Genomic DNA, 12748 nt, shown 5'->3' on the forward strand with positions numbered 1-12748 from the left:
CAAGTCCTGATTGTTCATTACTGGTAGATGGAAATGCACTTGAATTTTTTATATTGGCCTGCTATTCTGCCACTTTGTTAAACTCACTTGTTAGTAGTCTTTTGGTAGATTCCTTCAGATTTCTATATAGGCAATCATGTAATCTGTGAATAGTGACAGTTTTACTTCTTTCCAATCTGAATGCTTTTTATTTATTTTTCTTGCCTTATTGTCTAGAATTTCCAGTATAATGTTGAGTAGAAGTGGTGAGAGAGGACATTCTTAGTTTATTTCTGATCTTAAGGAGAAAGCATTCAGTCTTTCAATATTAGGCATGGTATTCCCTGTGGGTTTGTCATAGATGGCCTTTATCAGGTTAGGAAGTTCCCTTTTATTCCTAATTGGTGAGGGATTTTTTAAAAAATCAGGAATTAATGTCAGCTTTTTCCAAATGCTTCTTCTTTGTCTATTAAGATGATCATGGTTTTAAATTTTTTTAGTTTGTTAATATGGTAAATTACACTGATTGATTATTCAAACATTAAACCATCCTTACATTCCTTGGACAAAACTCCACTTGGTTAGGATATATTATCCTTTTTATATATTGTTGGATTCAATTTTCTAAAATTTGTTTAGAAATGTTCTATGTTCCTGAAGGGTATTGGTCAGTAATTTACTTTTCTAGTAATGTCTTTGTCTGGCTTTGGTGTCAGGGTAATACTGGCATCATAGAATAAGTTGGGAGGTATTGCCTCCTTTTCAGTTTTCTAGAAGAGTTTGCATATAACTGGTATTGTTTATTCCTTAAATGATTGGTAGAATTCACCGGGAAAGCCATCTGGGCCTGCGGTTTCCCTTATGAAAAGGTTTTTCACTATTAATTCAACTTTTAAAAAAATAGATATAGGGTTAATCAGGTTATTTATTTCTTCTTAAGCGAACTTCATGGTTTGACTTTCAAGGAATTGTTTCATCTAAGTCGTTGAATTTATTGACATAAAGTTTTTCATAACATTGCCTTATTATCCATTTCATATTTGTAGAATCTGTAGTGATGTCACCTCTCTCATTCCTGATATTGGTAATTTGTGTCCTCTTGCTTTGTTTTCCTGATTTGTCTGTTGGAGGTTGATCATTTTTACTGATCTCCAGGGACCAGTTTCTAGTACCATTGATTTTTCTGTATTGCTTTTCTGTTTATTTCATTGACTTCTGCTCTGGCCTTTATTATTTTCTTTCTTCTATTTTAGGTTTAATTTGCTTTTCTTTTTCTGTTTTTTTTTTTAGAGTGGACACTGAGGCCATTGATTTGAGAACTTTTTTTTTTTCTAATAAAGGCATTTAGTGCTATAAAAGTTCTCTTCAGATACCACTTTAGCAGGTTATCACACAACTTGATATATTGTGTTTTTATTTTCATTCAGTTCAAAATACTTATTTTCTCCTTTGGCTTATTTTTCTTTTTTGTCCCACAGGTTACACAAAAGTGTGTTAGTTTCTAAATATTTGGGGATTTTCAAAAGGATCTTCCTTTTATTAATTCCTACTTTAACTTCACTGTGGTTGGGGAACATGTGCTGTTGAAAAGAATGTGTATCCTGTTGTTGGGTGAAGTGTTGTATAAATGTCAATAGGTCAAGTTGGCTGCTAGTATCGTTTTTGTTTTTCTGTTTTTTTTTTTTTAAATCCTTACTGATTTTCTGTTGACTTGTTCCATCAATTACTGAGAGAGGGTATTGACATCGTTGGCTGTAATTATGGATTTATCTATCCCTCCCTGAATTTCTGTAATTTTTTTGTTTCATGTAGTTTGAATTTGTTGTTAGGTGCATAAACATTTAGCATTCTTTTGACTTCTTCATGAATTTATCATTATGAAATGACCTTCGTTATCTCTAGTAATATTCTTTGTCCTGAAATCTCTGAAATTTTGTCTTATATAAATATAGCCATTCCAATAATTGATTAGTATTAGCATGGTATACCTTTTTCTATATGCTTCCTTTTAACCTATATCTGTGTTTTTATATTTAAGGCATGTTTCTCATAGGCAGTATAGAGTTGAGTTTTGCTTTTTTAGCCATTCTGAAAATCTCTGCCTTTTAATTGAATTATTTAGACCATTTACATTTAATGAGACAATTGATATAAGTTTAAATTTATCATCTTGCTACTTGTTTTCTATCTGTCCCATCTGTTTTTCCTTCCCTTTTCTCTCTTTTTATACAACTTTGATTTTGTTAGTTTTTGTAGTTCCATTTATCACCTTGTTTGATTTATTAGCTATCATTTTGTTTTTTCGTTTTTGTTTTTAACTTAGTGTTTGCTGTAGGATTCATAATATATATCTTTAACTTATCACTGTCTACCATTAAGTGATATTATACCACTTAACATATAATGTAAACATTTTACAATAATATGCTCCCATTCTCTCTACCTGACCTTTATGTTTTTGTTTTCATATATTTTACTTTTACATATGTTGTAAAGCCCATACAACATTTGTTGTTAATTTTGTTTAAATAGTCAGTTAACCTTTAGGAGATTTAAATACTAAAAAACTGTCATATACTTATTTACATAGTTACCATTTCTGGTGTTCTTCATTTCTTTGTGTATATCCAGACTTCCGTCTGGCAATATTTTCCTTCTGCCTGAAGTCTTCCTTTAACATTTCTTATAAGAATCTGAAGACAGTGAATTGTTGCAGCTTTTGTATGTCTGAGAACGTCTTGCCTTAATTTTTTTTTATAAATTTATTTTTTATTTATTTTTGGCCTCGTTGGGTCCTCGTTGCTGCGTGTGGGCTTTCTCTAGTTGCAGCGAATGGGGGCTAGTCTTCGTTGTGGTGCATGGGCTTCTCATTGCGGTGGCTTCTCTTTGTTGCGGAGCACGGGCTCTAGGCACGCGGGCTCAGTAGTTGTGGCACGTGGCTCTAGAGCGCAGGCTCAGTAGTTGTGGCGCACGGGCTTAGTTGTTCCATGGCATGTGGGATCTTCCCAGACCAGGGCTCAAACCCATGTCCCCCATATTGGCAGGCAGATTCTTAACCCCTGCACCACTAGGAAAGCCCCTGCCTTCTTTTTTTTTTTTTTTTTTTTTTTTTTTTGCGGTACGCGGGCCTCTCACTGTTGTGGCCTCTCCCGTTGCGGAGCATAGGCTCCGGACGCGCAGGCCCAGCGGCCATGGCTCACGGGCACAGCCGCTCTGCGGCATGTGGGATCTTCCCGGACCGGGGCACGAACTCGTGTCCCCTGCATCGGCAGGCGGACTCTCAACCACTGCACCACCAGGGAAGCCCCCTGCCTTCATTTTTGAAAGATACTTTTGCATGTTATAGAACTCTAGGTTGACAGATTTCTTTCAGAATTTTAAAGATGGTACTCCACTACCCTGTATCATTTCCAACAAATCTGCCATCATCCTTATTTTTGCTCCATTATTCATAATGTGTCTTTTCCCCGTCTGCTTTTTAAAAAACATATTTAATGGTGATAATACACATAATGTAAATTTTACCATTGTAACCATTTTTAAGTGTACAATTCAATGGCATTAAGAAATTCACATTGTGTAACCATCATCATTATTCATCTCCAGAACTATTTGCGTCTTGCAAAACTGCAACTCTGTACTCACTAAACAATAACTCTCTATTTTCCCCTACAGCAATCCCTGGTAATGACCATTCTACTGTCTGTGTGTGAATTTGATTACTCTAGGTATCTCATATGAGTGGAAGCATACAATATTTTTAAAATACTTTTTAAAATTGAGGTATAGTTGATGTACAACATTATACAAGTTTCAAATGTACAACATAGTGATTCACAATTTTTAAAGGTTATACTCCATCTATAGTTATTATAAGATACTAGTTATATTCCCTGTGTCATATAATATATCCTTATAGTTTATTTATTTTATACATAATAATTTGTACCTCTTGTTCTCCTACCCATGTCTTGCCCCTTCCCTCTTCACTCTCCCCACTGGTAACCACTAGTTTGTTCTCTATATCTGTGAGTCTGTTTCCTTTTCGTTATATTTACTAGTTTGTTTTATTTTTCATATTCCATATGTAAGTGATATCATACAGTGTTTGTCTCTGTCTGACTTATTTCACTTAGTCCCTCCAAGTCCATCCACGTTGTTGCGAATGGCAAAATCGCATTCTTTTTTATGGCTGAGTAGTATTCCACTGTATACATACACCACATCTGTTTTTATAATTAATTAATTAATTAATTAATGGCTGTGTTGGGTCTTCGTTGCTGTGCGTGGGCTTTCTCTAGTTGTGGCGAGTGGGGGCTATCTTTGTTGCAGTGTGTGGGCTTCTCATTATGGTAGCTTCTCGTTGCAGAGCACGGGCTCTAGGAGTGTGGGCTTCAGTAGTTGTGGCACTTGGGCTCAGTAGCTGTGGTTCACAGGCTCTAGAGCATAGGCTCAGTAATTGTGGCACGTGGGCTTAGTTGCTCCGCAGCATGTTTTTGGATATATACGCAGTAGTGGAATTGCTGGATCATATGGTAGTTCTGCTTTTAGGGTTTTTTTTTAGTTTTTTTTTTAGTTTTTTTGCAGTACGCGGGCCTCTCACTGTTGTGGCCTCTCCCGTTGCAGAGCACAGGCTCCGGATGCACAGGCTCAGCAGCCATGGCTCACGGGCCCAGCTGCTCCGTGGCATGTGGGATCTTCCCGGACTGGGGCACGAACCCGTGTCCCCTGCATCGGCAGGTGGACTCTCAACCACTGCGCCACCAGGGAAGCCCTGTTTTTAGTTTTTTGAGAAACTGCTATAATGTTTTACACAGCAGCTGCACCAATTTAGATTCCCTCCAACAGTAAACAAGCGTTCCCTTTTCTCCACGTCCTTGCCAACACTTATTATTTGTGGTCTTTTTTTTTTTTTTTTTTTTTTTTTTTTTTTTTGCTGTAAGTGGGCCTCTCACTGTTGTGGCCTCTCCCATTGCGGAGCACAGGCTCCGGACGCGCAGGCTCAGCAGCCATGGCTCACGGGCCCAGCCGCTCCGCGGCATGTGGGATCTTCCCAGACCGGGGCACGAACCCATGTCCCCTGCATTGGCAGGCGGACTCTCAACCACTGCGCCACCAGGGGAGCCCTTTGTGGTCTTTTTAATGATAGCCTTTTTGACAGGTGTGAGGTGATATCTCACTGTGGTTTTAAATTGCATTTCTCTGATGATTAAGGATGTTGAGCATCTTTTCCTGTGCCTGGGCCATCTGTATGTCTTCCTTGGAAAAATGTCTATTCAGGTCTTCTGCCCATTTTTTAATTGGGTTGTTTGTTTTTTTGATATTGAGTTGTATGAGCTGTTTATATATTACAGATATTAACCCCTATTGGTCATAGCATTAGCAAATATTTTCTCCTATTCAATAGGTTGTCTTTTTATTCTGTCAATGGTTTCCTTTGCTGCGCAAAAGCTTTTAAGTCTCCTTAGGCCCCATTTGTTTATTTTTATTTCCTTTGCTTTAGGAGACAGATCCAAAAAAATACTGGTTTGATTTATGTTGAAGACTTTTCTGCCTATGTTTTCTTCTAGGATTTTTATGGTTTCTGATCTTACATTTAGGTCTTTAATACATTTCAAATTTATTTTTGTATATGGTATGAGGAAATGTTCTAATTTCATTCTTTTATGTGTAGCTGTCCAGTTTTCCCAGCACCACTTATTGAAGGGAATGTCTTTTCTCCATTGTATATTCTTGTCTCCCTTGTCATAGATTAACTGACCATAAGCATGTGGGTTTATTTCTGGGCTCTCTGTTCTATTCCATTGATCTATGTGTCTGTGATTGTGCCAGTCCCATACTGTTTTGATGATTGTAGTTTTGTAGTATAGACTGAATGCAGGGAGCATGATTCCTCCAGCTCTGTTCTTCTTTCTCAAGATTGTTTTGGCTATTTGGGGACTTCTGTTTCCATAAAAATGCCCTTGGTATTTTGATAGGGAATCTGTCAATTGCCTTGGGTAGTATGGTCATTTTAACAATACTGATTCTTCCAATCCATGAACATAGTATGTCTTTTTTAAAAAATTACTTTTATTTTATTTTATTTTATTTTATTTTACTTATTTATTTGGTTGTGTTGGGTCTTAATTGCAGCTCACGGGCTCCTTAGTTGTGGCATGGGAACTCTTAGTTGTGACATGCATGTGGGATCTAGTTCCCAGACCAGGGATTAAACTCGGGCCCCCTGCATTGGGAGCACAGAGTCTTAACCACTGCAGCACCGTGGAAGTCCCCATGACATATCTTTTGGTCTGTTTGTCATCTTCAGTTTCTTTCACCAGTGTCTTATAATTCTCTGAGTTCAGGTCTTTTACCTCCTTAGGTAGGTTTATTCATAGGTATTTTATTCTTTTTTTTTTTTTTTTTTTTTTTTTTTTTTGTGGTACGCGGGCCTCTCACTGTTGTGGCCTCTCCCGTTGCGGAGCACAGGCTCCGGATGCGCAGGCCCAGCGGCCATGGCTCACGGGCCCAGCCGCTCCGCGGCATATGGGATCCTCCCAGACCGGGGCACGAACCCGTATCCCCTGCATCGGCAGGCGGACTCTCAACCACTGCGCCACCAGGGAGGCCCTATTTTATTCTTTTTGATGCAATGGTAAGTGGGATTGTTTTTCTTAATTTCTCTTTCTGATAGCTCATCGTTAGTGTATAGAAATGCAACAGATTTCTGTATATTAATTTTGTATTCTGTAACTTCATCAAATTCATTGATGAGTTCTAGTAGTTTTCTGATGGTGTCTTTAGGATTTTCTATGTATAGTATCATGTCATCTACAAACTTTGATAGTTTTACTTCTTTCCAATTTGGATTCATTTTATTTCTTTTTCATCTGTGATTGCTGTGGCTAGGACTTCCAATACTATGTTGAATAAAAGTAGTGAGAGTGGGCATCCTTGTATTGTTCCTGATCTTAGAGGAAATGCTTTCAGCTTTTCATCACTGAGTATGATGTTAGCTGTGGGCTTGTCATATATCACCTCTATTATGTTGAGGTATGCTTTCTCTATGCCCACTTTCTGGAGAGATTTTATCATAAATGGATGTTGAATTTTGTCAGAAGCTTTTACTGCATCTATTGAGATGATCATATAATTTTTATTCTTCACTTTGTTATTGCAGTGTATCATATTGATTGATTTGTGGATATTGAAAAATCCTTGCACCCCTGGGGTAAATCCCACTTGATCATAGTATTTGATCCTTTTAATGTATTGCTGGATTTGGTTTGCTAACATTTTGTTGAGGATTTTGCATGTATGTTCATCAGTGATATTGGCCTCTAATTTTCTTTCTTTCTTTTTTTTTATATCTTTGTCTGGTTTGGGTGTCAGGTTGATGCTGGCCTCATAGAATGAGTTTGGAAGTGTTCCTTCCTCTGCAGTATTTGGAGTAGTTTGAGAAGGATAGGTGTTAACTCTCCTTTAAATGTTTGGTAGCATTCACCTGTGAAGCCATTTGGTCCTGGAGTTTTATTTATTGGGAGTTTTAAAATTACTGATTCAATTTCATTACTGGTAATTGGTTTGTTCATATTTTCTATTTCTTCCTTGTTCAGTGTTGAGAGATTATACATTTCCAGGTATTTGTCCATTTCTTCTAGGCTGTCCATTTTATTGGCATATAGTTGTTCATAGTAGTCTCTTATAATCTTTTGTATTTCTATGATGTTGGTTGTAACTTCTCGTTTTTCATTTCTGATTTTATTGATTTGGGCCCTCCCTTTTTCTTGATGAGTCTGGCTAAAGGTTTATCAATTTTGTTTATCTTTTTAAAGAATCAATTCTTAGTTTCATTGATCTTTTCTATTGTTTCTTTAGTCTCTATGTATTTCTGCTCTGATCTTTATGATTTCTTTCCTTCTACTAACTTTGGGTTTTGTTCCTCTTTTTCTAGTTCCTTTAGGTGTAAGGTTAGGATGTGTATTTGATAGTTTTCTTGTTTCCTGAGGTAAGCTTGTATCCCTTTGAACTTCCCTCTTAGAACTGCTTTTGCTGCATACCATAGATTTCAGATTGTTATGTTTTCACTTTCATTTGTCTCCAGGTATTTTTAAATTTCCTCTTCGATTTCTTCAGTGATCCATTGGTTGTTTAGTAGCATATTGTTTAGCCTCCACGTGTTAGGGTTCTTTGCAGTTTTTTCTTGTAGTTGATTTCTAGTCTCATAGCATTGTGGTCGGAAAAGATGCTTAATATGACTTAAATTTTCTTAAATTTACCAAGGCTTGTTTTGTGTCCTAGCATGATCTATCCTGGAGAATGTTCCAAGTGCACTTGAAAAGAATGTGTTGGAATTATACAGTATGTATATTTTTGTGACTGACTTATTTCACTTAGCATAAGGTCCTCAATGTTCATCCATGTACAATGTGCTGGAATTACCTTTTTAGTAGGGGCGAATAATATTCCATTGTATGTATATACCACATTTTGTTTATCCATTCATCAGTGCACACTTGGGTTGCTGCCACCTTTTGGCTATTGTGAATAATTCTGCTATGCACAGGAGTATATAAATATCTCTTCAAGACACTGCCTTCAATCCTTTTGGGTATATACCTAGAGTGGAATTGATGGATCACATGGTAATTCTATGTTTAATATTTTTTGAGGAACTGCCATATTGTTTTCCATAGCAGCTGCACCATTTTACACTCCCACCAATGATTGCACAAGGATCCCAGTTTCTCCAAATCTTCACCAATACCTGTTATTTTGTTTTTTTGAAAGAGTATCCATCCTAATGGGTGTAAGATGATATCACATTTGATTTTGATTTGCATTTCCCTAATGATTAATGATGTTGAGTATCTTTTCATGTGCTTATTGACCATTAGTATACCTTCTTTGGAGAAATGTCTGTTTAAGTTGTTTGTCCATCTTTAAATTGGGTTGTTTTTGTCTTTTGTTGTTGTTGAGTTGCAGGAATTCTTGACATATTCTGTCAAAGTTTGCTTTATATATTTAGGGTCTGATGTTTGCATATGTTTGTAATTATATTCTTGGTGAATTGACCCTTTCATCATTATATAATGTCCTTCTTTATTTCTTGTAATAGTTTTTTAAATTTAAAGTCTATTTTGTCTGATATTAGCATAGCTACTCCTGTTCTCCTGTGGTTACTATTTGCACAGACTAACTTTTTCCATCCTTTTGCTTTAAATCTGTGCAGGTTCTTAGCTCTAAAGTGAGTCTCTCATAGACAGCATCTAGTTGGATTCTCTTTTTTAATTCGTTCTGCCAATCTGTGTCTTTTAATTGGGGAAACTTAATCCTTTTACATTTAGTTACTGATAGGGAATTGCCATTTTACTTGCTTTCTGTATGTCTTATACCCTTTTTGTCCCTTCCTTCCATACTGCCTTCGTGTTTAGATGAATTTTTTTAGTAGTGACATGTTTCGATTCCCTTCTCATTTCCTTTTTCTTTTTTTTTAATAAATAAATAAATTTATTTTTTAAAAAAAGAAGTTTGGGACAAGAAGGAAAGTAGATTACCAACTTAATCTAATCTTTCAGATTGCTTCTATTTTTCTTTTTTTTGAATTTTATTTTTTTTATACAGCAGGTTCTTATTAGTTATTTATTTTATACATATTAGTGTATATATGTCAATCCCAATCTCCCAGTTCATCACACCACCACCACCACCCCCGCCACTTTCCCCCCTTGGTGTCCATATGTTTGTTCTCTGCATCTGTGTCTCAATTTCTGCCCTGCAAACCGGTTCATCTGTACCATTTTTCTAGGTTCCACATATATGCGTTAATATATGATATTTGTTTTTCTCTTTCTGACTTACTTCACTCTGTATGACAGCCTCTAGATCCATCCACGTCTCTACAAATGACCCAATTTCATTCCTTTTTATGGGTGAGTAATATTCCATTGTATATATGTACCACATCTTCTTCATCCATTTATCTGTTGATGGGCATTTAGGTCCTGGCTATTGTAAATAGCACTGTATGAACATTGGGGTGCATGTGTCTTTTTGAATTATGGCTTTCTCTGGGTATATGCCCAGTAGTGGGATTGCTGGGTCATATGGTAATTCTATTTTTAGTTTTTTAAGGAACCTCCATACTGTTCTCCATAGTGGCTCTATCAATTTACATCACCATCAACAGTGCAAGAGGGTTACCTTTTCTCCACACCCTCTCCAGCATTTGTTTGTAGATTTTCTGATGATGCGCCTTCTAACTGGTGTGAGGTGATACCTCATTGTAGTTTTGATTTGCATTTCTCTAATAATTAGTGATGTTGAGCAGCTTTTCATGTGCTTCTTGGCCATCTGTATGTCTTCTTTGGAGAAATGTCTATTTAGGTCTTCTGCCCATTTTCGGATTGGGTTCTTTGTTTTTTAATATTGAGCTGCATGAGCTGTTTATATATTTTGGAGATTAATCCTTTGTCCGTTGATTCGTTTGCAAATATTTTCTCCCATTCTGAGGGTTGTCTTTTCATTTTGTTTATAGTTTCCTTTTCTGTACAAAAACTTTTAAGTTTCATTAGGTCCCATTTGTTTAATTTTGTTTTTATTTCCATTACTCTAGGAGGTGGATTAAAAAAGATCTTGCTGTGATTTATGTCAAAGAATGTTCTCCCTATGTTTTCCTCTAAGAGATTTATAGTATCCGGTCTTACATTTAGGTTTCTAATCCATTTTGAGTTTATTTTTGTATATGGTGTCAGGGAGTGTTCTAATTTCATTCTTTTACATGTAGCTGTCCAGTTTGCCCAGCACCACTTATTGAAGAGACTGTCTTTTCTCCATTGTATATCCTTGCCTCCTTTGTCATAGATTAGTTGACCATAGGTGCGTGGGTTTATATCTGGGCTTTCTGTCCTGTTCCATTGATCTATATTTCTGTTTTTGTGCCAGTACCATATTGTCTTGATTACTGTAGCTTTGTAGTATAGTCTGAAGTCCGGGAGCCTGATTCCTTGAGCTCCATTTTTTTCCCTCAAGATTGCTTTGGCTATTCGTGGTCTTTTGTGTCTCCATACAAATTTTAAGATTTTTTTTGTTCTAGTTCTGTAAAAAATGCCTTTGGTAATTTGATAGGAATTGCACTGAATCTGTAGATTGCTTTGGGTAGTATATTTATTTTCACAGTATTGGTTCTTCCAATTCAAGAACATGGTATATCTCTCCATCTGTTTGTATCATTTAAAAAAAATTATTTTTTATTTTTGGCTGCGTTGGGTCTTTGTTGCTGCACGCAGGCTTTCTCTAGTTGTGGTGAGCGGGGGCTGCTCTTCGTTGTGGTGCACGGGCTTCTCACTGTGGTGGCTTCTCGTTGCAGAGCATGGGCTCTAGGCGTGCGGGCTTCAGTAGTTGTGGCACACGGGCTCAGTAGTTGTGGCTCGCATGCTTTAAAGCACAGGCTCAGTAGTTGTGGCACACGGGCTTAGTTGCTCCGTGGCATGTGGGATCTTCCTGGACCAGGGCTCAAACCCGTGTCCCCTGCACTGCCAGGCAGATTCTTAACCACTGTGCTACCAGGGAAGCCCCTTGTATCATCTTTAATTTCTTTCATCAGTGTCTTATAATTTTCTGCATACAGGTCTTTTGTCTCCTTAGGTTTATTCCTAGATATTTTATTCTTTTTGTTGCAATGGTAAATGGGAGTGTTTCCTTAATTTCTCTTTCAGATTTTTTATCATTAGTGTATAGGAATGCAAGAGATTTCTGTGCATTAATTTTGTATTCTGCAGCTTCCAAATTCATTGATAAGCTCTAGTAGTTTTCTGGTGGCATCTTTAGGATTCTCTATGTATAGTATCATGTCATCTGCAAACAGTGTCAGCTTTACTTCTTCTTTTCTGATTTGTATTCCTTTTATTTCTTTTTCTTCTCTGGTTGCTGTGGCTAGGACTTCCAAAACTATGTTGAATAATAGTGTTGAGAGTGGACATCCTTGTCTTGTTCCTGATCTTAGAGGAAATGCTTTTAATTTTTCACCATTGAGAATGATGTTTGCTGTGGGTTTGTCATATATGGTCTCTATTATGTTGAGGTAGGTTCCCTCTATGTCCACTTTCTGGAGAGTTTTTTTTATTATAAATGGGTGTTGAATTTTGTCAAAAGCTTTTCCTGCCTCTATTGAGATAATCATATGGTTTTATTCTTCAATTTGTTAATATGGTGTATCACGTTGATTTGTGTATATTGAAGAATCCTTGCATCCCTGGGATAAATCCCACTTGATCATGGTGTATGATCCTTTTAATGTGCTGTTGGATTCTGTTTGCTAGTATTTTGTTGAAGACTTTTGCGTCTATATTCATGAGTGATATTGGTCTGTAATTTTCTTTTTTTGTAGTATCTTTGTCTGGTTTTGGTATCAGGATGATGGTGGCCTCATAGAATGAGTTTGGGAGTGTTCCTTCCTCTGAAATTCTTTGGAAGAGTTTGAGAAAGATGGGTGTTAGCTCTCCTCTAAATGTTTGATAGAATTCACCTGTGTAGCCATCTTGTCCTGGACTTTTGTTTGTTGGAATATTTAAAATCACAGTTTCAATTTCATTACTTGTGATTGGTCTGTTCATATTTTCTATTTCTTCCTGGTGCAGTCTTGGAAGGTTACACCTTTCTAAGATTTTTGTCCATTTCTTCCAGGTTGTCCATTTTATTGCCATAGAGTTGCTTCTAGTAGTCTCTTATAGGATGCTTTGTATTTCTGTGGTGTCTGTTTTAGCTTCTCCTTTTTCATTTCTAATTT

Source organism: Mesoplodon bidens (assembly GCF_964165515.1).
Source record: "Mesoplodon bidens genome assembly, chromosome: 15".
Lineage (NCBI taxonomy): Eukaryota > Metazoa > Chordata > Mammalia > Artiodactyla > Ziphiidae > Mesoplodon > Mesoplodon bidens.